The sequence below is a fragment of the Dipodomys spectabilis genome, unplaced genomic scaffold (assembly GCF_019054845.1).
Source record: "Dipodomys spectabilis isolate Male_0828 unplaced genomic scaffold, ASM1905484v1 ptg000067l, whole genome shotgun sequence".
NCBI classification, from domain to species: domain Eukaryota; kingdom Metazoa; phylum Chordata; class Mammalia; order Rodentia; family Heteromyidae; genus Dipodomys; species Dipodomys spectabilis.
In genome coordinates, this window is record NW_024870744.1 from 5,671,393 (window position 1) to 5,691,513 (window position 20,121).

At 45.6% G+C, this 20,121-nt stretch overlaps 1 protein-coding gene across 4 annotated transcripts in view; it reads right to left on the reverse strand.

Moving 5' to 3' along the window:
• Tsc1 (TSC complex subunit 1) overlaps window positions 1-14,871 on the reverse strand; it is a 68,256-nt gene extending 53,385 nt beyond the window's left edge. For 2 of the 4 annotated variants that reach the window (XM_042681047.1, XM_042681044.1), the window contains exons 1-2: window positions 14,791-14,871; window positions 3,765-3,827 (exon numbers count right to left, since the gene is read on the reverse strand). The gene's annotated coding sequence lies outside the window, so the exon portion shown is untranslated. The remainder of the gene's footprint in view (window positions 1-3,764; window positions 3,828-14,790) is intronic. The other 2 variants (XM_042681045.1, XM_042681046.1) reach the window with 2 other exon arrangements.
• Between the last annotated feature and the right edge of the window lie 5,250 nt (window positions 14,872-20,121).

The window sequence follows — 20,121 nt, forward strand, 5'->3', positions numbered from 1 at the left end:
CCAGGATAGACAAAAAAAAAAAAAAAGCAAACATAAATTAAATATTAAAATTAAATATTAAAATTTTAAATGTTCATTTAAATAAAAGTAAAACATTTTAGGGCTAGGATATTGTTCAACTGGTAGAGTGCCTGCCTAACAGGAGGAAGGCCCTCAGGATTGCCTCCCCCTAAAAAAAGTAAAACATTTTATTTATTTATTTTATTTTTATTTTTATTTTTTTGTCAGTTGTGGGGCCTGAACTCTGGGCCTGGGCACTGTCCCTCAGCTCTTCAGCTCAAGGCTAGTGCTCTACCACTTGAGCCACAACGCCACTTCCGGCTTTTTCTGCTTATGTGGTGCTAAGGAATCGAACCCAGGGCCTCATACATGCAAGGCAAGCACTTTATCACTGAGCCACCTTCCCAGACCCAAAAAAGTAAAACATTTTAGATGAAACATCCAGGTGTGTGTGTGTGTGTGTGCGTTGGTACCAGGGCTTAAACTCAGGGTTTGGGTACTGTCCCTTAGCTTTTTACTCAAGGCTGGCAATCTACTACTTTGAGCCATAGTGCCACTTCTGGTTTTCTGGTGGTTAACTAGAGATAAGTCTCACAGACTTTGCTGCCCAGGCTGACTTTGAACCATGAGCCTCAGATCTCAGCCTTCTGAGTAGCTAGGATTACAGGCATAAGCCACCAGCATCTGGTAAAAATAAGAACTTATAAGTTATTGTTAAATGAGTCTCAAGGATAATCTTATGAATAACAGAATATACTCTTGAGCCAATTTTTTTTTTCTTTGGTCAGTCATGGGGCTTGAACTCTGGGCTTGGGCGCTGTCCCTGTGCTCTTAAGCTCAAGGCAAGTGCTCTATCCCTTGAGCCACAGCGCCACTTCCTGTTTTCTAATGGAGAAAAGAGTCTTATGGACTTTCCTGCCCGAATGGCTCTGAACTGGGATCCTCAGATCTCAGCCTCCTGAGTAGTTAGGATTACAAGTGTGAGCCATCAGCACATGGCCCAAATGTTTTTTAACAATGTAAATAACCCACCTACTTAACACAAACATTAAATTATATCTTTTTTTTTTTTTTTTGGGAGGTCCTGGGGCTTGTACTCAGGGCCTGGGCACTGTTTCTGAGTTTCTTTTGTTCAAGCTTCTCTTGCTAGCACTCTACCATTGGAGCCACAGAACCACTTATGGCTTTTTCTGTTTATGTGGTGGCACTGAGGAATCAAACCCAGGGCTTCATGCATACTAGACAAGTACTCTATCACTAAGCCACATTCCCAGCTCATTAAATTATATCTGAACTCTAACTTTCATAGAATTATTTGGCAGTATTTATTACAAACACCATAACCTTTAAGAATTTACTTAATTTTTAGCCTTTCACGAAAACATGTTTGGAAATCCATTTGTCAGGATGGATTAAAAACACAAGTCAACCATGACATCTCAATTTCATATAAAAAAATAATTATACATGCCTGTAATCCTAGTTACTTAGGAGGCTGAGATCTGAGGATCGCGGTTCAAAGCTAGCCCAGGCAGGAAAGTCCGTGAGACTCTTATCTCCAATAAACCACTAGAAAACCAGAAGTGGCGCTGTGTCTCAAGTGGTAGAGCGCTTGCCTTGAGCTGAAGAGTGCAGGGACAGCACCCAAGCCCAGAGTTCAAGCCCCACGACCAACCAAAATAAATAAATAAATAAAAATAATAATTATACAAAAAATACACAACCAGGCTAGGGATGTAGCAAGTGGCAGAGTATGTGTCTAGCATGCATTAGGTCTTGAGTTCAATTCCCAGCACCCTCAAAAACACAAACAGCAATAAGTTGAACTTTAAATCCACAGTCCACCTGGCACTGGTAGCTCCTGCCTATAGTCCTCCTAGATACCCCAAGACTAAAATCAAGATAATGACAGATAATAAATAGATAAAAAGAAAGAATATAGAGAAAAGAAAGTTAACACAAAATGACTTGGGATGTAACTCAGTTGAGAGCACTTGCCTAATATGCTTAGGATCCTGAGTTGAGTCCTTAGTACTAAGAAAAAGAAGAAAAAAAGACTAAAGATATTTTGTATTCACCAATCAAGTTTCACAAAAATGCCTTCAGAGAATTTCTTGTAGTTTTGAATTTATGGAGACCAAATATTAACAAACATCTTTTCAAAATGTTGTCATCAATTTTTAATAGTTGAAGCTGAAGGATCATTGAGATTTTTCCAAGCTATGAATCTCTAAAAGACCAACCGCTAGAAACTGTGCTGAATGTTGTTTTGTATAAAAAGGTATGCTAGATAGAGAGACAAGTACACATGCGACACCATGGTCATGGGACTATCCAGAAGCACACTTTTCCCACAAAGTACTTTTCCTACACTACAATTTCCAGCTTTTATAAGTGGCCTATTAAAATGTAACATGACTAAAGTCATTGAAATGTTTAAGGGCTGGGAAGGTGGCTCAGTGGTAGAGTGCTTGCCTTGCATGCAAGAGGCCTTGGGTTCGATTCCTCAGTACCACATCAACAGAAAAAGCCAGAAGTGGTGCTGTGGCTCAAGTGGTAGGGCACTAGCCTTGAGCTGAAGAGCTGAGGGACAGCACCCAGGCCCAGAGTTCAAGACCCACAACCGACAAAAAAAAAAAAAAAAAAAATAGAGGGTGGAAAGACAATATGCAATATAAAAGACATAAAAAAATCTGAAAATGGCCAGGCGCCCATGGCTCACACCTGTAATCCTAACTACTCAGGAGGCTGAGATCTAAGGATCACGGTTCAAAGCCAGCCCTGGCAGGAAAGTCACTGAGACTTTTATCTCCAATAAAACCACTAGAAAACCAGAAGTGGCACTGTGGCTCAAGCGGTAGAGCACTCATCCTGAGCTGAAGAGCACAGGGACAGCACCCAAGCCCAGAGTTAAAGCCCCATGATCAAAAAAAAAAAAAAAAAAAAAAATCTAAAAATGAAAAGTCAAACTAGAAAGCTTTCTGCACGTAGGAGAGAACACTTCTACCTTCTGTAGACTAATTCCTATGACCTTGGTGAGGGAGTGATAGACTATAGTAAGTGGCTATCACTGAGCCAAGAAAATCAACCCAACACCTCCTCATCTTTCCTTATACATTTCCTGCACAGGCACAACTGTTACAATTGGTATTCCCCTCATGAACTCAAAATTAGAGTTCACTGGTAAGATCACTAAGACAAAACTCAGATCCAGAAAAATTCCAAAACTTCAATATTTATGAAGGATAGTGTGGACTTTAGGAATCTTTCAATTTCTATATACCAATAAAACACATTCATTTATCCCCAAACTTAACTTTGTATCAATCTAAATGAATTCTAAGCCTCAGCCAGAGTCAAGCACGTTAAATGACTTACTTTAGCATAAATACTTCAATTTAACTAGTGGGTATAACCATATTCTGCTTTGATTCACATCAAAGGTCCAATCAAAGGTCCACCAACTACTAGCTATACAACCTTAGGAATCTTACATAAGACCTTTTTACATGGCTCCTTAACTATAAAATGAATATATACCAAAACAGTGGCAATAAAGAAAACAATACACTTAGCACATTGCCTAGTATTAAATAAGCATTTGGTAAACCATTAGTAATTTGACCAGTTTCTTCAGTCCAGGTCCTGGAAGGGAGCTAAAACCATACATATTAAATCCTGGAATGTGAAGTATCTGCATCCCGGTATACCCATGGATAGGCTGAATAATTCCCTCCAACCACTGGACTGAACTCATACTTTACCTGTTCCAGGGAGCATTGGTTCTTCAGTTTCAAGTGCTGTCAGCCTGGTGTCTTTCATGGTCACTGAGGAGAAAACACACATATACACATATATGAATATAGAATAGCCTGACAAAAAATAAAGTGTGAGACTTGATCAGAGGGAGTTTGGGTCTCAACTCCTTCCTGCTAGCTCTGACAGGTGCCCTCTGGTTTCCACTGAAATAAACAATGACAACCTTTGGGACCAATACCTTTAGACATGTGTATTTCTTTTTCTTTTTCTTTTTTTTTTTTAATTCCGATTGTGAGGCCTGAACTCTGGGCCTGGGCGCTGTCCCTCAGCTCTTCAGCTCAAGGCTAGCGTTCTACCACTTGAGCCACAGTGCCACTTCCGGCTTTTTTCTTTTTTGCTTATGTGGTGCTGAGGAATCGAACCCAGGGCCTCAGGCATGCAAGGCAAGCACTCTACCACTGAGCCACCTTCCCAGCCCCGTGTATTTCTTTTTCTTTTTTTGAGAGGGGGTCTGGTCGAGGGCCAGAACTCTGGGCCTGGGCGCTGTCCCTCAGCTCTTCACCTCAAGGCTAGTGCTCTACCACTTGAGACACAGCACCACTTCCAGCTTTTTTCCCCTGCTTATGTGGTGCTGAGGAATCGAACCTAGGGCCTCATGCATGCAAGGCAAGCACTCTACCACTGAGCCACCTTCCCAGCCCAGACATGTGTACTTCTTAACAGTGAGTTGCTGGAAAATCCTTTGTATTGCTCCAAACTTGTAATCTCTGCCTTTCGTTAACTATCAGAGCTGTCAACAAATGGGCAAGAGACACTCTAGAGCAAGTGCCAAGCTAAAATCCAAATTCTGCTGTTTCTCAGCTGTGTAATATTTGACTGTCTTAAGTCCTGGTGTCCAACCTTGAATTACCTTATGTACAGAGCAGAAGGAGCAATGTCATCCATGTCCTAAGGCAGGGAGGGATGAAATGGAGTGATGCACACTACTCAGGAGCTCTGGGAGGGAAGTCCCAGTGGTAAGGACAGTGAAAGGCACACAACACTCGTGCTTCTGTCTTCTCACAGGCCACACTCCCAGCCCTATGACTCTCTTGCTATGTGAACCTTTACATTTCCCAGCCACATCACATCACGTCCCAACCTGAGGACCAGCTACCCCCTTGTCCTATGCTAAAAGATTCTGCTCTGCCTTCTCCTGAGCTAAGTGTTGATTTTGAAAGTCTCAGCTTGAACACGCACTTCATCGGAGGAGCCTTCCTTGGCCTCCTATACTCCCATGCCCCAGACTAGGTCAGGCCCCCTGACATACCAGCAGCCTATATTTCTTTGTTTCATCCCACAATCCAATAAAACAGCTGTGATTAGCCAATGAACATGTTTCTTTCACAAGAAGCTAGGCTGCAGAGAGTGACTGAGGAGTCTGCCTCCTGTGGCTATCACAGTGTTATAACACTTGTTGAGTAAATGACTAACGAGTTAAAATCACTTTCAGATAAACAGGCAAAGCCTAATTTTATCTTCAAACAGTAAAATCCAAATCTAAAATATTTACAACAGCTATTTCTTTCTTCCCCCTTTTACCCTACTTCTGTCCATATTAACTCATTATCTATGTTCAACATGTATACATAAACACTTTTAAAAATGGCTTAGGTATGATCTAATCATGAGACTGACTAGAAGACAGGGGCCACACATTTAGGACCCTCATACCTATATTGACACCTGGCACACAATAGGCCTTTTCAGGTCCCTAAGATTGCCTGAGCTTCTCCACCAGCCATTCCTGGAATGAACATACCACGTCAATACAAGGCCTTCTCTTCCATATACACCTACTTGCACTGAGCACAGAGGAGCTTGAACAGAACAAGCTCTGAAATACATGGTCCTGGGCAAAGTCAAACAAGAAGATTGAGCAACTCAAACATATAAAACCTTTTGCTCTAGATGACCAGGTAATCATAGTGTCACATGAAATACACTTGGGGAGTTCACACCAATGAGATCTTGAGGATTGCCCAGCCAAGATAACTATCCTAGACAGGACACTGCCATACAATCAGAGGGGGTTTTGTCAAGTGTTAAACATTAACACTCAACTTCATCAGGCATTACACTTATAATACCAGTTACTCAGGGGGCTGAGATCTGAGGATCACAATTTGAAGTCAGCAAAAAGCTGGAACTGGAGGGATGGCTCCATGCACCATGAGCACATGAGGCCCAGTACTGATACATACATACACAGACAGACACACAGACACATATACCTCGAAGGTAATAGGACTGAATTAGCATCAATTTCCCCATTGTTATTTATTATTTTTAAGTGTTCACTTACTTTTTCATGTATATTTAAAGTGTGCTATATGGGGCAGGACTGGGCACAATTACATTACTTAGGTCAGTAATGTGAGATTCAGCAGGTTAACCACCCAAGCTAAAATGGGCCTTGTGGACACAAACCCTTGTTAGAACCTAAGCAGCACCAATCCCCCTTCCTATCTTGCACAGCCAAATGAAAAAAGAAACATGTTCTCCTCTGGAAAATTTGACCCTTGTTTTCCTGCAACATTGTAACCTCACCTCTACAAGCAGTCTTTTTGAATTAAAATAAAAGACTGTGCTTTGATATTCTGAGATTAAATAGAAGGAACACAGGTTGATTTACTTCTACCATTCATTTTCATTTCTTCCTTTGTGTTTATGGTTCATATGCTTAGGATTACATATGAACTCTAGCATAACAGTTAAGGATGTCATCTGCTAGACCTGAACATTTTTTTAATAACAAATCTCTGCTCTGGTCAAGATACATTATGAGCTCTGAAAGAACTAAGGAATATACATACCTTTATGAAGCATTAATAGCTAGTACTTAAAAATATTTTTCCAGAAATTATTAGTTGAATATTCATACTTGTGGATAACCAATGTCGTGATTTGTGGCCTAGAAACAAGCCCCGAGGCTTCCTCAGGACTGTGATTCTGAAAAAACGGGTAATTGCATGTCAAATCACCTTAGACAGTTTTACACACATTTAAATGTAACTACAGAGAAAAGTAACAGAAGACATCTCTCCGGTATAACTCAAGTTTTTATCTATAAAAACTCAAACACATGGGGCTGGTAACGTGACTTAGTAGTAGAGTGCTTGCCTACCATGCATGAAGCCCTGGGTTTGATTCCTCAGCACCACATAAGCAGAAAAAGGTGGAAGTGGCGCTGTGGCTCAAGTGGTAGAGCGCTAGCCTTGAGCTGAAGAGCTGAGGGACAGAACCCAGGCCCCACAACAAGAAAGAAAGAAAGAAAGAAAGAAAGAAAGAAAGAAAGAAAGAAAGAAAGAAAGAAAGAAAGAAAGAAAGAAAGAAAGAAAGAAAGAAAGAAAGAAAGAAAGAAAGAAAGAAAGAAAGAAAGAAAGAAAGAAAGAGAGAAAGAAAGAGAGAAAGAAAGAGAGAAAGAGAGAGAGAGAGAGAGAGAAAGAGAGAGAGAGAAAGAGAGAGAGAGAAAGAGAGAGGGGGAGGGAGGAAGGAAGGAAGGAAGGAAGGAAGGAAGGAAGGAAGGAAGGGAGGGAGGGAGGGAGGGAGGGAGGAAGGAAGGAAAAGGCTGGAAGTGGCACTGTGGCTCAAGTGGTAGAGTGCAAGCCTTGAGCAAAAGAAACTCAGGGACAGTGCCTAGGCCCTGAGTTCAAGCCCAAGGATTGGGGGAAAAAAATTCGACACAGACTCATGCTTCAATGGACTACTTTGTGTCATCAAGGATAGTCTAGCTAGACAGGGCAGAACCAGCTACAGCAGAAAATCACACTATTAGGATAGTATTTGGCTCTAGCTCAGGAATTTTAAGATGGTATCATAGAGTAATATTTGTATCAAGTAAACCAAGTTGCCTTCAGCACTAATCCACCTAAAAAGTATAAGACATTTAGTCCAATTCTCTTATGGATGCAGTTGTAGTCCCTCTCAAGGTCATAGGAGCTGGGTCAGATACTCCATTCTCACTTGCCAGATTCTTCATTCAAAATGTCTGCCCTCAGGGACCTTGATGGACTGTTGGCTAAAGCTTACATCCTATTCCAAAGGTGAGGAATTCTCTAATAACATGCCTGAAAAGCCACAGCTTAATACTGGTAAAGCATATTATCTCTTCTACAAATAATATTTATGATTTGACCTTCTATTCAAATGAACAAAATTATTTACCAAGAAAACACAGGTCGAATAGATCACTTGTATATCAGAAAGTCACCATACAAAAGCTCCCGAGAGAAATATGATCAAACTCTGTGTGAGGTGTCCATAAGGTTTCAAGTTTATAGGACCAACACTGAAGTGATCTAGAGTAGAAGAGCACCAGTTCTGACAGTATAGGACAGTGGTTCTTACCATGTGACCCTCTCACACCACCAATCACAGTCAACTGGAAGTTTGTTAGAAATGCAAATTGTTAGGCTGGAAATATGGCTCAAGTGAAAGAGGTCCAGCCCACAAGTGTGAAGCCCTGAGTTCAAACCCCAGTACAACAGAAATGAAGGAAGGAAGGAGAGGAGGGGGACAAAAGAGAAGGGGAAGGAAACAGAAAGTGGGGAGGGAGTGAGGGGGTCAGGCAAACTTTGGGTGTTTTTTTTGTTGTTGTTGTTTTTGTCGGTCATGGGGCTTGAACTCTGGGCCTGAGTACTGTCCCTCAGCTCTTCAGCTCAAGGCTAGCACTCTACCACTTGAGCTTCTACCACTTGAGCTACAGTGCCACTTCCAGTTTTCTGGTGGTTTATTGGAGATAAAGAGTTTCACGAACTTTCCTGCCCAGGCTGGCTTTGAATTGTGATCCTCAGATCTCAGCCTCCTGAGTAGCTAGGATTACAGGCGTGAGCCACCAGTGCCTGGCTGGGTTTTCATCTTTGAGATGACTCTGATGACCACTAAAGGGAAAAAAAACTACCAGTCTCAAAAGGAGAAAGAGGGATAAAAGCAAGAAACATTTACTCATGCCCATCTGTGCAGGAGTGGTAAAGAAAGGGACATTATTCTATAACTTTTCACAGATATTAAAAGGGGATTTGACCTCTGTCTCCAAATTTAAGACCTTGGAAAACATCTAATGGAATCCTGCTGGGTGCTGAAGGTACCAGCTCAGACTGATGCCCAGCCTAACCAGCAGTTAGCAGGTTACGAATCAGAATTCCTTAAACATTTTTAATGTAACACCTAAAGTTAAATTCCCAGTGAAGTGTAAAGAATATTCTAACACAGAAATTTAATAAAGTGACATGCCATAGACAGCACATAGGCCACCTGTAAGACTTAGGCCTATCTCAAGTGATTGGCTAGGCTTTAAGCTGAGTTAATGAAGACTCTGGAGCAAATGCCACATCTGTATTTTAGTGGTTATAGGACATAAAGTGTAGAGGAAGGGACACTGGTCTATAACTTTTAACGGGGCAACAGACCTTCCCCTTTAGTCCTATCAAAAGCAAGTGACCCACTGAGCACTGTAATGCTAGCTACTAAGGAGGCTGAGATTTGAGGATGGCACTTTGAAGCCAGCCAGAGCAGGAGCCTCTCATCTCCAATTAATCATCAAAAAGCCAGAAGTGGAGCAGTGGCTCAGGTGGTAGAGCATTAGCCTTGAAAAAAAAAAAAAAAGGATGGCGCTCCACCTTGAGTTCAAGCCCAGAAATCTATCTCTGTCTCTCTGTCTGTCTGTCTCTCTCTCTCTCTCTCTCTCTCTCACACACACACACACACACACACACACACACACACACACACTCTGCAGATGAGGGAATTTATCACAGTACAATATTAAATGTGTGAATTTTGTAGTCAACCAAACATGGTTCGCATCCCTGCTCAGCCACTGAGTATCACATCCTATTTCAGAGGTCTCTAAGCCTCAGTGTTCTTTCCCTTCCCACTGAAAGCTGCAAGAAGAGCCAACAGGGTCAAAAGGGCAAACAAACAGGACTGGACATGTAAAACACTTAGCACAGAGTGTGGCACATAAGTACTCAAGTCACAAAAACTTTCTCATAAAAAATATTACTACTGAACAAGATGCTGCTGGATACATAATGCTTAGCAGTCTAGCCATTTAATAGCTGGTATTTGAAACACTGACTAAACCGTTTTACAACTTAAAATGGATACACTTCTAGTTTGTTACTTTGCTCTGGGAAGGATAAGCACAGGTCCTAATGACTGCAGGCAGGAAGGACATCTGTTCTCATCACTACCCACCATACCCTTCTATCACACCAACAACACAAAGCAAGGTTAAGGTTGCCCTTTGTTACTCACACACATCATCTCACATACATCATGGCCTCAACAACCATTATATTTACTTTACGAAGTGACCTGTGAGCTGTAGGCCACTAACTACCACTCCTTGTTTGGGATTAAAGCTGTCAGTCGATGTCAATCTGAACTCATTCAACTTGAAGAAGTATTCTGTTACCTATGATATTTCTCTGTATACAACAAAAATTAGCAGTTAGAACGACACAAGAGAAGAAACTGACAAGGTACTGAGATAATGTTACACATACATGGGCGTGCAATATGAATTTTTATTCTTTCCCATTAAAATAGTTATTAAATTACCAACTTTAGTAATCATAGGCTCCAGAAGGAAATCAGAGAATAATCTCAAGTTGCTTATAGAAAAAGCATGAATATCTCATGCAAACCAAATTATATTATGTAGTTATCAAATAATAATCGAGATTTAAAAACCGAGTGAATATACTTGTTTATGTAATGACAAAGTACAAATTTGAATGTTATTGAGTATACCTTTCTTTCATTCCTATAACTACTTAAATGACAACTATTACAAACAAAACTAATCTTTCAAAGAGAATTTATAATATGGAAAACTTAGAGTTACTTTTTTTTTGGGGGGGGGGGTCCAGTTATGAGGCCTGAACTCTGGGCCTGGGCGCTGTCCCTCAGCTCTTCAGCTTAAGGCTAGCATGCTATCACCTGAGCCAACCGCCACTTCCAGCTTTTTTCTTTTTTGCTTATGTGGTTCTGAGGAATCGAACCCAGGGCCTCAGGTATGCAAGGCAAGTGCTCTACCACTGAGCCATCTTCCCAGCCCCTAGAGTTACTTTTTTAAAATACTATAAGAATAAACTGTCTTCACTCTATCAGGTAAGCCAATATGCTTAGTGATTACAAAAACAATAATACTTTTTTTTTTTTCAGTTGTGGGGCTTGAACTTTGGGCTTGGGTGCCGTCCCTGTGCTCTTCAGCTCAAGGCAAGCACTCTACCGCTTGAGCCACAGCATCACTTCTGGTTTTCTAGTGGCTTATTGGAGAAAAGAGTTTCACAGACTTTCCTGCCTGGGCTGGCTTTGAACCGTGATCCTCAGATCTCAGCCTCCTGAGTAGCTAGGATTACAGGCATGAGCCACCGGTGCCCAGCAAAAACAATAATATTTTTGAGGCAATGAATTTAGAATGTTTAAAGCCCAAGAGGGATTTAAACTCAGAAATACTCATTCTCATTAACTCACAATCCAACTTTTTTTTGTTGGTTTTTTGCCAGCCCTGGGGCTTGAACTCAAGGCCTGGGCACTGTCCCTGAGCTTCTTTTGCTCAAGGCTAGTACTCTATCACTTGGGCCGCACTACCACCTCCAGCTTTTTCTGTTTATATGATACTAAGGAATCAAACCCAGAACTTCATGTATATTAGGCATATTAGCACTCTACTACTAAGTCACATTCCCAGCACTCAATCCAACTCTTTTAGTTCAGTGATGAAGAAACTGAGGCTCAGAGAACCTGGGTGATTTGCAAAAGGCAAAAAGCTTTCTGACTCCTTAAAAAAGTTTGAAAAGGCTAGGTTCTAGTGGCTCATACCTGTCATCCTAGCTACTCAGGAAGCTGAGATCCAAGGATTGCGATTTGAAGCCATCCTGGAAAGCAAATTTTGTGAGACTCTTATCTCCAATATACTACTCAGAAAAAGCCAGAAGTGGCACTGTGGCTCAAGGGTAGAGCAAAAGCAGCTCAGGGACAGTACCCAGGTCCTGAGTTCAAGTCCCAGGACTGGCAAAAAAAAAAGGGGGGGCTGGGAAGGTGGCTCAGTGGTAGAGCGCTTGCCTTGCATGCATGAGGCCCTGGGTTCGATTCCTCAGCACCACATAAGCAAAAAGAAAAAAGCCGGAAGTGGGGCTGTGGCTCAAGTGCTAACCTTGAGCTGAATGGCTAAGGGACAGCACCCAGACCCAGAGTTCAGGCCCACAACTAAACCAAAAAAAAAAAAAAAAGCTTGAAATGGCTGGTGCATTGCTGTATTCAGTTCACTGGCATTCAAAATTATTCAATTAATTCTAGGAGAAACTAATTTTTGTTCATTGTGACACTGGAACACAGAGACAAACATCTGCAATCTCAAAAACTTTGAAAGAAGATGGAACTGTAAGATCAAGTCAGCTCTAAGTCAGCTCAAAACTCACCACAACTATGCACAACAGAAGCTGGACGTTATTTTAAGAGACACCTCTTCAATAAATTATAAATTAAAAGAAAAAGAAGTCGCCAAACTGATACATTAAGCCTATGATCATCAACCTCTAATTGACATTATAATCAGATGTTGGGTGTGTGGTACTCCTGATGAACACCATAGCTTGGCATACCTTGTTTCTGGAGATTCCGCTACTCTGTAAACATGACACATACAGATATAAGGCCATCAGGTTTCATCTCACAAATAAACTAGGTATTCACAGAAAGCACTGTATCACACTTAAATAGTAGCAGTACCAAAAGCTAGCTGAGTAACAGGATTAGAGACACTTCAATGTAATGAAAACAAACAAGACTGCCTCTTTCTAACTAGGAATTTAGGAATATACCAAGTGTCAATGACACCAGAAAATGCATGAAGCAAAGAAAGCTTACATCATCTGCCCTTCTAGGCATGTGATGTAAGAGTGTTTTGGATAAGATATTAACTTTGCTAAGAGAATATTTTCCATTTACATCTTCTATAAATACTCCTTACGTTTACACCAGGTGGTTAGAGGAAGATGCTGTTGCTCCCCAGGGCAATAGCAAAGAATAGCTCCCTGTTTCTGAGGAGCCTCATTTGCCTGATGCATGACTGTTAAAGGTACAATTCCCTATAAAACCTTAAATCAGTTTTCACATTTGCATATTCCAGGTTTACTCATAAATGTTCAACTTAAGAATCACAGGTGGTTGCTCAGTAAATCAAAGGCTCCCAGAAGATTAGATTTTATAATGCTTCCTGAAATTTACCACTCCAGCTTGCTTGAATTCAGATGACTCCAGGCTGATCCCAAAGTTACAAATCAAAGTACCTCAGAAGAGTATTAGTCTAGTTTTACAGTTTTTGCACATTACTCTATGTAAAGTAAATTACTACTTCCATTCTTTCTACTTCAAAAAAAAAAAAATCCAGCAAGGATTTTAACAGGACTTCTTTTCTGAAGTAAACACACCAGTTTTATAAAAATACCAAATACTTTGCAGCATAATTTAGACTAACAAATTCACAGATTCAACACTGCCTTCTTCCAAAACAAACTCATAAGGTAAGGACTGGAGGGGGTGCAGTAATCATTCACTGTAAAGCACTTACAGAGCACGTGTGCGACCCGGTTTCCATTCCCACCACCTTAGAAAGGAAAATGAAGCAACCCTAATTCTAGGTCCTGGGCAATCCCAACAACTAGAAGGCTGAGACTAGGAACCGTTAGAGGCCAGCCTGGGTTACATGGTGAGACCCTATCTCAAAACAAAGCAAAACAAACCAAAACGGAACAGAAAAGGCATAAAGCATATAAGCCAAGTTCACCCCTTCAAAGTTACAAACACACACACACACACACACACACAGAGCAAATGACTATCATCACTTAATAACAGGCTAATTTTGATCAAATAACAGACAAATGGGAAGAGTCAAGTTCTGGGGACCAGTCAGGACTTTAGTTGCAGTCCTGGCTTAGATTAGGGGGTGTGACCTTGGGAAAATTACCTCAAATTTCTCCAGGTCTCAGTTTCTTCATCTGAGAAGACTGGAGGCTACCTCTTCCTTTGTCTAAAACCAAAGAGTTGAGAAAGAGACAGAGACAGAGACAGAGACAGACAGGCAGACAGAGACAGACAGGCAGGCAGGGAGACAGAGAGACAGAGATAGAGAAAATCAGAGAGAAACGAGAGACAGATCAGATCGCAGCTACGGTTAGGAGTTAGGGAGACCGCCCTCCCTGCCGAGTCTCCCCATCCCAAGCCCAAAATACACGAAGGCAACTCTAAGAAGCAACACAAAGAAAGCGCTTTAATTCTAACAAGCTCTGGGTCGCCGGCTCTTCCTCTCGCGGTTCCTCGACTGAATGAATGAATGAATGAATGAATGAGCGGCTCTGCACAGGGCTGTCCCCGTAGGTCCACCGGTGCTGACTGGACGGTAACTGTCTCCCTCCGTCCACTGCGAGCGTCCCGGGCGCGAGGCACCCGGGCCGGGCCGCTTTCCGCCGAGACACCGAGTCCACCGGCCCCGACGCCCGCGGGCGGCCTCCATTCATTCTCCCCTCACCCACCCTCCCCGGCCCGGCCCGCCCGGCCCGCCGCCCGGCCCCGGTCCTCCCGCTCCGGCCCAGGTCTGCCCCCTGACCTCCGCACCGCGCCCCCCCCCCCCGCGACCCTGTCACCCCAACAAGCGAGGGGCTGGCGAAGGGCCCACCTCGTCCCTGCCCTCAGCCGCGGGGCCCGGGGGGCGCCGTCCCCTCGGTCGCCGCGCAGGGGTGACGTGCCCGCCCGGCCCGCCTCCCCCCATCCCCCCCGGCCCGCCAACCCCGGCCCGGCCCCGCCGGAGACAGGCGCAGGGGGAGGAGAAAGCCCGCGGAACCCCCTTCCCCGGACCCCTGCCCGGCGGCTCGGGCCCCTGCCCCCGCCTCCCCCGGGGCCCCCCAAGCCGGGGCCATGTTGCCAGGGCGGCCCCGCGAAGCGCCCACGAAGAGGAAGGGGGAACGGCCCGGTACTCACCCACCGTCTCCTCCCCCTCAGCTGTTTACCTCACAGTTTCCCCAGCCTACAGGGCGCCGCCATCTTGGACACACAGCACCTCCCCTCCGGCGTGAAGCGTCCGCGGCCGGCGCGGCTTCCGCCACGGGAAAGAGTCCCGGACGCGCGCCGCCGCCTCCCCGCTGACCGAAGGACAGATAACCGAGATCGGCGGCCTCTGCCGACGGAACAGGACATGGCGCTTATTACGGGCAGTGCAGTAATGCCGGAAAAAGAAACAAGAAGAGGTTTTAGGTGGAGGGGGCGGGGACGGCGGAGGGATCCCGGAGGGGGGGGGGCCGCTGAGAGGTCTTGTGATCCGAAGGAGGCAGAAAGAAGAGCCGGCGCGGCGGGCGGAGCCAGCCGGGAGCGGAGGGGAGGGGCGGGGCGGTCACGTGACGGGCGGCGGGCGCGCGCCGAGTCCGGGCATAAACAAGCGGTCCGGGGCTGGGCGTGGCGGGAGCCGCCTCTCCCTCCCGAGCGCCGGGGCGGGCGGGGGGGGGGGGGGGGGGGGGGGGGGAGGCCGGTCCTGCCGCCGCCGCACCGCGGCCCTGTTCCCCGGCAGCCAACCGGGGCCGCTTGGCTTCGCGGAGTGTTTGCAGAAGTCCGTGCCCGCAACTCTTTGGACGCCACGCCGACTTCGGGTTGCCGACCCTGTCCACGTCGTCGGTGGAAACCTGCTGCCGAAAGGGGACCGGGGCTGTGTTGCGTGGGGTGCTGTGTCGTGCCAGCACCGGGGTTTGAACCCGGGGCCTGGACGCTGTCCCTTAGCTTTTTGGCTCAAGGCTAGGGCTCCACCGCGCGAGCCACAGCTCTGCCTCCAGCTTTTGGGGGGATTAATTGGAGATCGGAGTCTCATGGGCTGGCTTTGAACCGCGATCCTCAGATCTCAGCCTCCTGAGGTGGCTAGGATCACAGGCGTGAGCCACCCGCGCCCGGATGGGAGTAATTAAATGTATTTGTATTTGAAGCAGAGGTTCACGATGCAGCCCAAGCCGGCCTCCGACTCACGAGCCTCCTTGCCTCCAGGGCTGGGATTCCAGCATGCGCACTAGCTGCCACGCCCAGCTCTTGCCTGGATTTTAAAAGGAAAGATGGGTTTTATGGAGCACAGAAGTGGGAGAAGCGGCTTGGAGAAGGAGGGCATTCCAAGCAGGACTGGGAGCCAAGGGAGAAGTGCCTAGCAGCGAGAAAACGCTGGCCGACTTTGGGGAATAAGTTTTGTCTTGGGAGCCAATTGGGTCACGATGCAAGACAGGCTGTGATTAAGAGGCCAGGTGTGAGAGTAACCAAGGAATCTGAAATAGCCTGTGTTGATGGTAGGGCCGCTGCTAGCCCCAGTGCCTCACCAAGACGTAGAAAAATGCACCCTCATGGGTCCCTTTATCCTATGAGCAGAATTTACTCCTCAGTATTTCTCCTCTCATCCACTCTCAGCCCTCCTGGGGTCCTTGGAGTAGTGAAAGACCTGCATAGGCTACAGTGTCTTAAGAAAGGAGATTTGTGTGTGTGAATGTGGGTGTGAGCATGCCACACTGGTCCTGGGACTTGAACTTAGGGCCTGGACACTGTAGGGCCTGGACACTGTCTCAAGACTGGCGCTCTACCACTTGAGCCACAGCTGCAGTTTTTGTTGGTTAATCAGGGCTAAGAGTTTCATGGATATCCCTACCTAGGCTGGCTGTGAACCACAATCCACAGGTCTGAGCCATCTGAATAGCTAGGATTACAGATGTGACCTACAAGTGTCCAGCTTGGAAAGTGGGAATTGAGGTGGGCATTCTGCTGGTCCAACTTTATCACAGAGATAAGAGAAACCAAGAGCTCAACCAGAGTCTTTATGCTGACTTCTGTTATACTGACTTTGAGCTTTAGTCTCCTCACCCTCAAAATACTAATGCCTAGTTAAGAGAAAACTGGTGGGTTCATTGTGATAGGAAGGTATGGCTAGCACAAACCACATCCAATTATCGTCAGATTAGTTAACTATACTTTGTCCCTGGTGTACCCAGGGTTTGAATTCAAGGTCTTGTACTCGCTAGACTTTCTTGCTTAGCTGGTTCTCTGCCATTAGAGCCATGCCTCCAGCTCTGCTGTTTGCTGGTTAATTTGGAGGTAGAGTCCAACGGACTTTTCTGCTCAGTATCAAACTACAGTCCTGCAGATCTCAGCATTATGAGTAGCTAGGATTACAAGTGTGAGCCTCTGGCAGCAAGATAATGCCAAATTCTTTACCTGCCCAGGTAGAATGTGTTTGGGAACGTTGAGGTGAGGAGGTTGGGGGGAGTGGTCCAGGTTCACTTCCACTCTTCCACAAACCATGTCACAGGATCTAATTCCTGACTTTTCATTTATCCCATGGAGTGGGGGGATTCAAGTGTGTTTGGAGATCTTTTCAGGATCATCAGTGGTTGGGTGAGTTAAGGTAAGTGATCAAGGAGTGGGCTTGGGGAGACAGGCACTGCTTTAGAAATGATCCAGGAGGGCTGGGAAGTGGCTCAGTGGTAGAGCGCTTGCCTTGCATGCATGAGGCCCTGGGTTTGATTCCTCAGCACCACATAAGAAAAAAGAAAAAAGCCAGAAGTGGCGCTGTGGCTCAAGTGGTAAAGTGCTAGCCTTGAGCTGAAGAGCTGAGGGACAGCACCCAGGCCGAGTTCAGGCCCCACAACCAGACCCCCCCCCCCCAGAAAAAAAGAAATGATCCAGGAAACCCTCTCTCCACCTGGCCTTAGCTCCTCAGCCTCATCCTGCCAAAAGCATGGGTAATGCACAGAGCTGGCAAGGCACAAGCACAAGGGCGTTCTGGACACATGGTTCTGTTTGTACACTATCTGAGGAAGAATGGCAGTGATCTCAGTATCGACTACCAAGAGACAGTCCTACAAGGACTTTGGGGTAGGCCCCGGCTCTGCAGCTGGAGCTGGCTGGGTTGGTGGCTGGTGGGCATTTGTTGCATTTGCATGCACAGCGTCTCCTCCTTCCCGTTCAAAGGAGGTCAGTGCCTCGGCTGCTGGGGGACCTGACTATCACACTGCCACTCTAGGCTTCCATCCAGAACCAGACCTAGCCAATCAAGGTCCCCATCAGCTCGGTGAAACCTTTGGCTCTCATTAGGATCCTGACTACTAAGGCACCGCCTAAGAGGATTTGCCTACATCCTACTCGAACTCACAGATGCTCTCACACACAACACCCCCGATCAGCCCTCAACTGAGCCAGCCACATTCTTCTCCTTGAGAATTTGCACCAAGACCCCAGGGGCGATGAGAGGTGGTGCTCTAGGGGATGCAGTTCAAGGTGCATGCTCCAGATGCAAGTCACTTAGAACACACCCACACAGTGTGCCCTATGGGGTTGTGACAAGGCCACCCCCTGGACAGCAGAGGGGACCTGGCTAAGAGCTTTGCTGGGGAAGACAAGTGCCTAGACAGGAAGGGCACAGATCCTGAGGAGGAAGGAGAGCTGTAAGCCAAGGCTTGCTGCTGTGAGGCCCGGCTGGACTCCCTGCTTCTGTCTAGAAGGCGATCTCTATCTTTTCAGTACATTGGCCTTTTGCTGGCACTGGGCTTTTGTTCCTGACAACCTACAGAGGCCTATGATGGCCAACAGTGTTTTTCCTTTCTTCCTCGTGATGACACCTGTTTTTTTTCTCTCCAAGACTCAATTGTAATGCCAGATCTCTTCCAGATGGCATAAGGACTGCTCTGAGGTCACTACTCCAACTAGACGTCTACCTTTACTCCACCTAACTCCCAGCTAGCTCATTGCTGCTGGGGATTTGGGCCTCTCTCCCACCAAACTCTCAAGTGTTCTTCTGCCCCCTAGTGGTAGAATGGGTGTGGAGCCTCGTGAAACATCTCAAGTTCAAGTTCAAAAGTCTGGGCAGGGTCTGGGAAGATGGCTCAATGGTAGAGTGCTTGCCTTGTGTGCATGAGGCCCTTGGTTCAATTCATCATGCACCACTTTAAGCAGAAAGAGCTGGAAGTGGTGCTGTGGCTCAAGTTTTAGAGCGCTAGCCTTGTGCTGAAGAGCTGAAGGACACAGCGCTCAGGCCCCATGATCAACAAAAAAAAGTCTGGGGCAACATGTTTACCACACTGTACTCCATCAATATGCACAATATGTTTGTGTTAATTAAAAAGGAAATCTGTTTTTAAAAATTACGCCACTTTCGGGCTGGGAAGGTGGCTCAGTGGTAGAGCGCTTGCCTTGCATGCCTGAGGCCCTGGGTTCGATTTCTCAGCACCACATAAGCAAAAAGAAAAAAGCCGGAAGTGGCGCTGTGGCTCAAGTGGTAGAGCTCTAGCCTTGAGCTGAAGAGCTGAGGGACAGCACGAAGGCCGAGTTCAGGCCCCACAACCGGTCCCCCCCCCCCAAAAAAAAAAAAATTACTCCACTTCTAGTCCTTTGCTGGTTAACTGGAGACAAGTGTCTCAGATTTGTCTGCCCAGGCTGGTGAGAAGTTCAATGTCCAAATAGACACTGAGTCCAGGTGTAAGAGGGAAAAATCTTTCAAGATAAAGATTAAGATGGTACAGGAAAGTATCAGGTCCACTGTGGGCTTATCTGTGTGTAATATACCCACTTTTTTTTTTTTTTGTCAATTGTGGGGCTTGAACTCAGGGCCTGAGCACTGTCCCTGTGCCTCTTTGTGCTCAAAGCTAGTGCTCTATCACTTGAGCCACAGTGCCACTTCCAGTTTTTGAGTGGATAATTGGAGCTAAGAGTATCATGGAGACTTTTCTTTGCTGGGCTGGCTTTGAACCACAGTCCTCAGATTTCAGCCTCCTGGGTACCTAGGATTAAAAGTCTATGCCACCAGTGCCCAGCTGTAATATACCCTTTTATAAGGATATCAGTCATATCAAATTAAGGACTCAACCCATTTCAGTGACCTCATTCTTTTCATTTTTCTTTTTCTTTCTTTTTTCTGTGTCAGTCTTGGGGCTTGAATTCAGGGCCTGGACATTGTCCCTGAGCTTTTTTTGCTCAAGGCTGGTTCTCTGCCACTCAAGTCACACCTCTACTTCATGTCCTGCTTTTGCTGGTTAATTGGAGATAAGAGTCTCATAGATTTTCCTGCCTGGGCTGATTTTGATCTTTTTTTTTGGTTAGTCATGGGGCTTGAACTCTGGGCCTGGGCACTGTCCCTCAGCTCTTCAGCTCAAGGCTAGCACTCAACTACTTGAACCACAAAGCCACTTCCTGTTTTCTGGTGGTTCACGGAGCCGGGCGCTGGTGGCTCACACCTGTAATCCTAGCTACTCAGGAGGCTGAGACCTGAGGATCACAGTTCAAAGCCAGCCAGGGCTG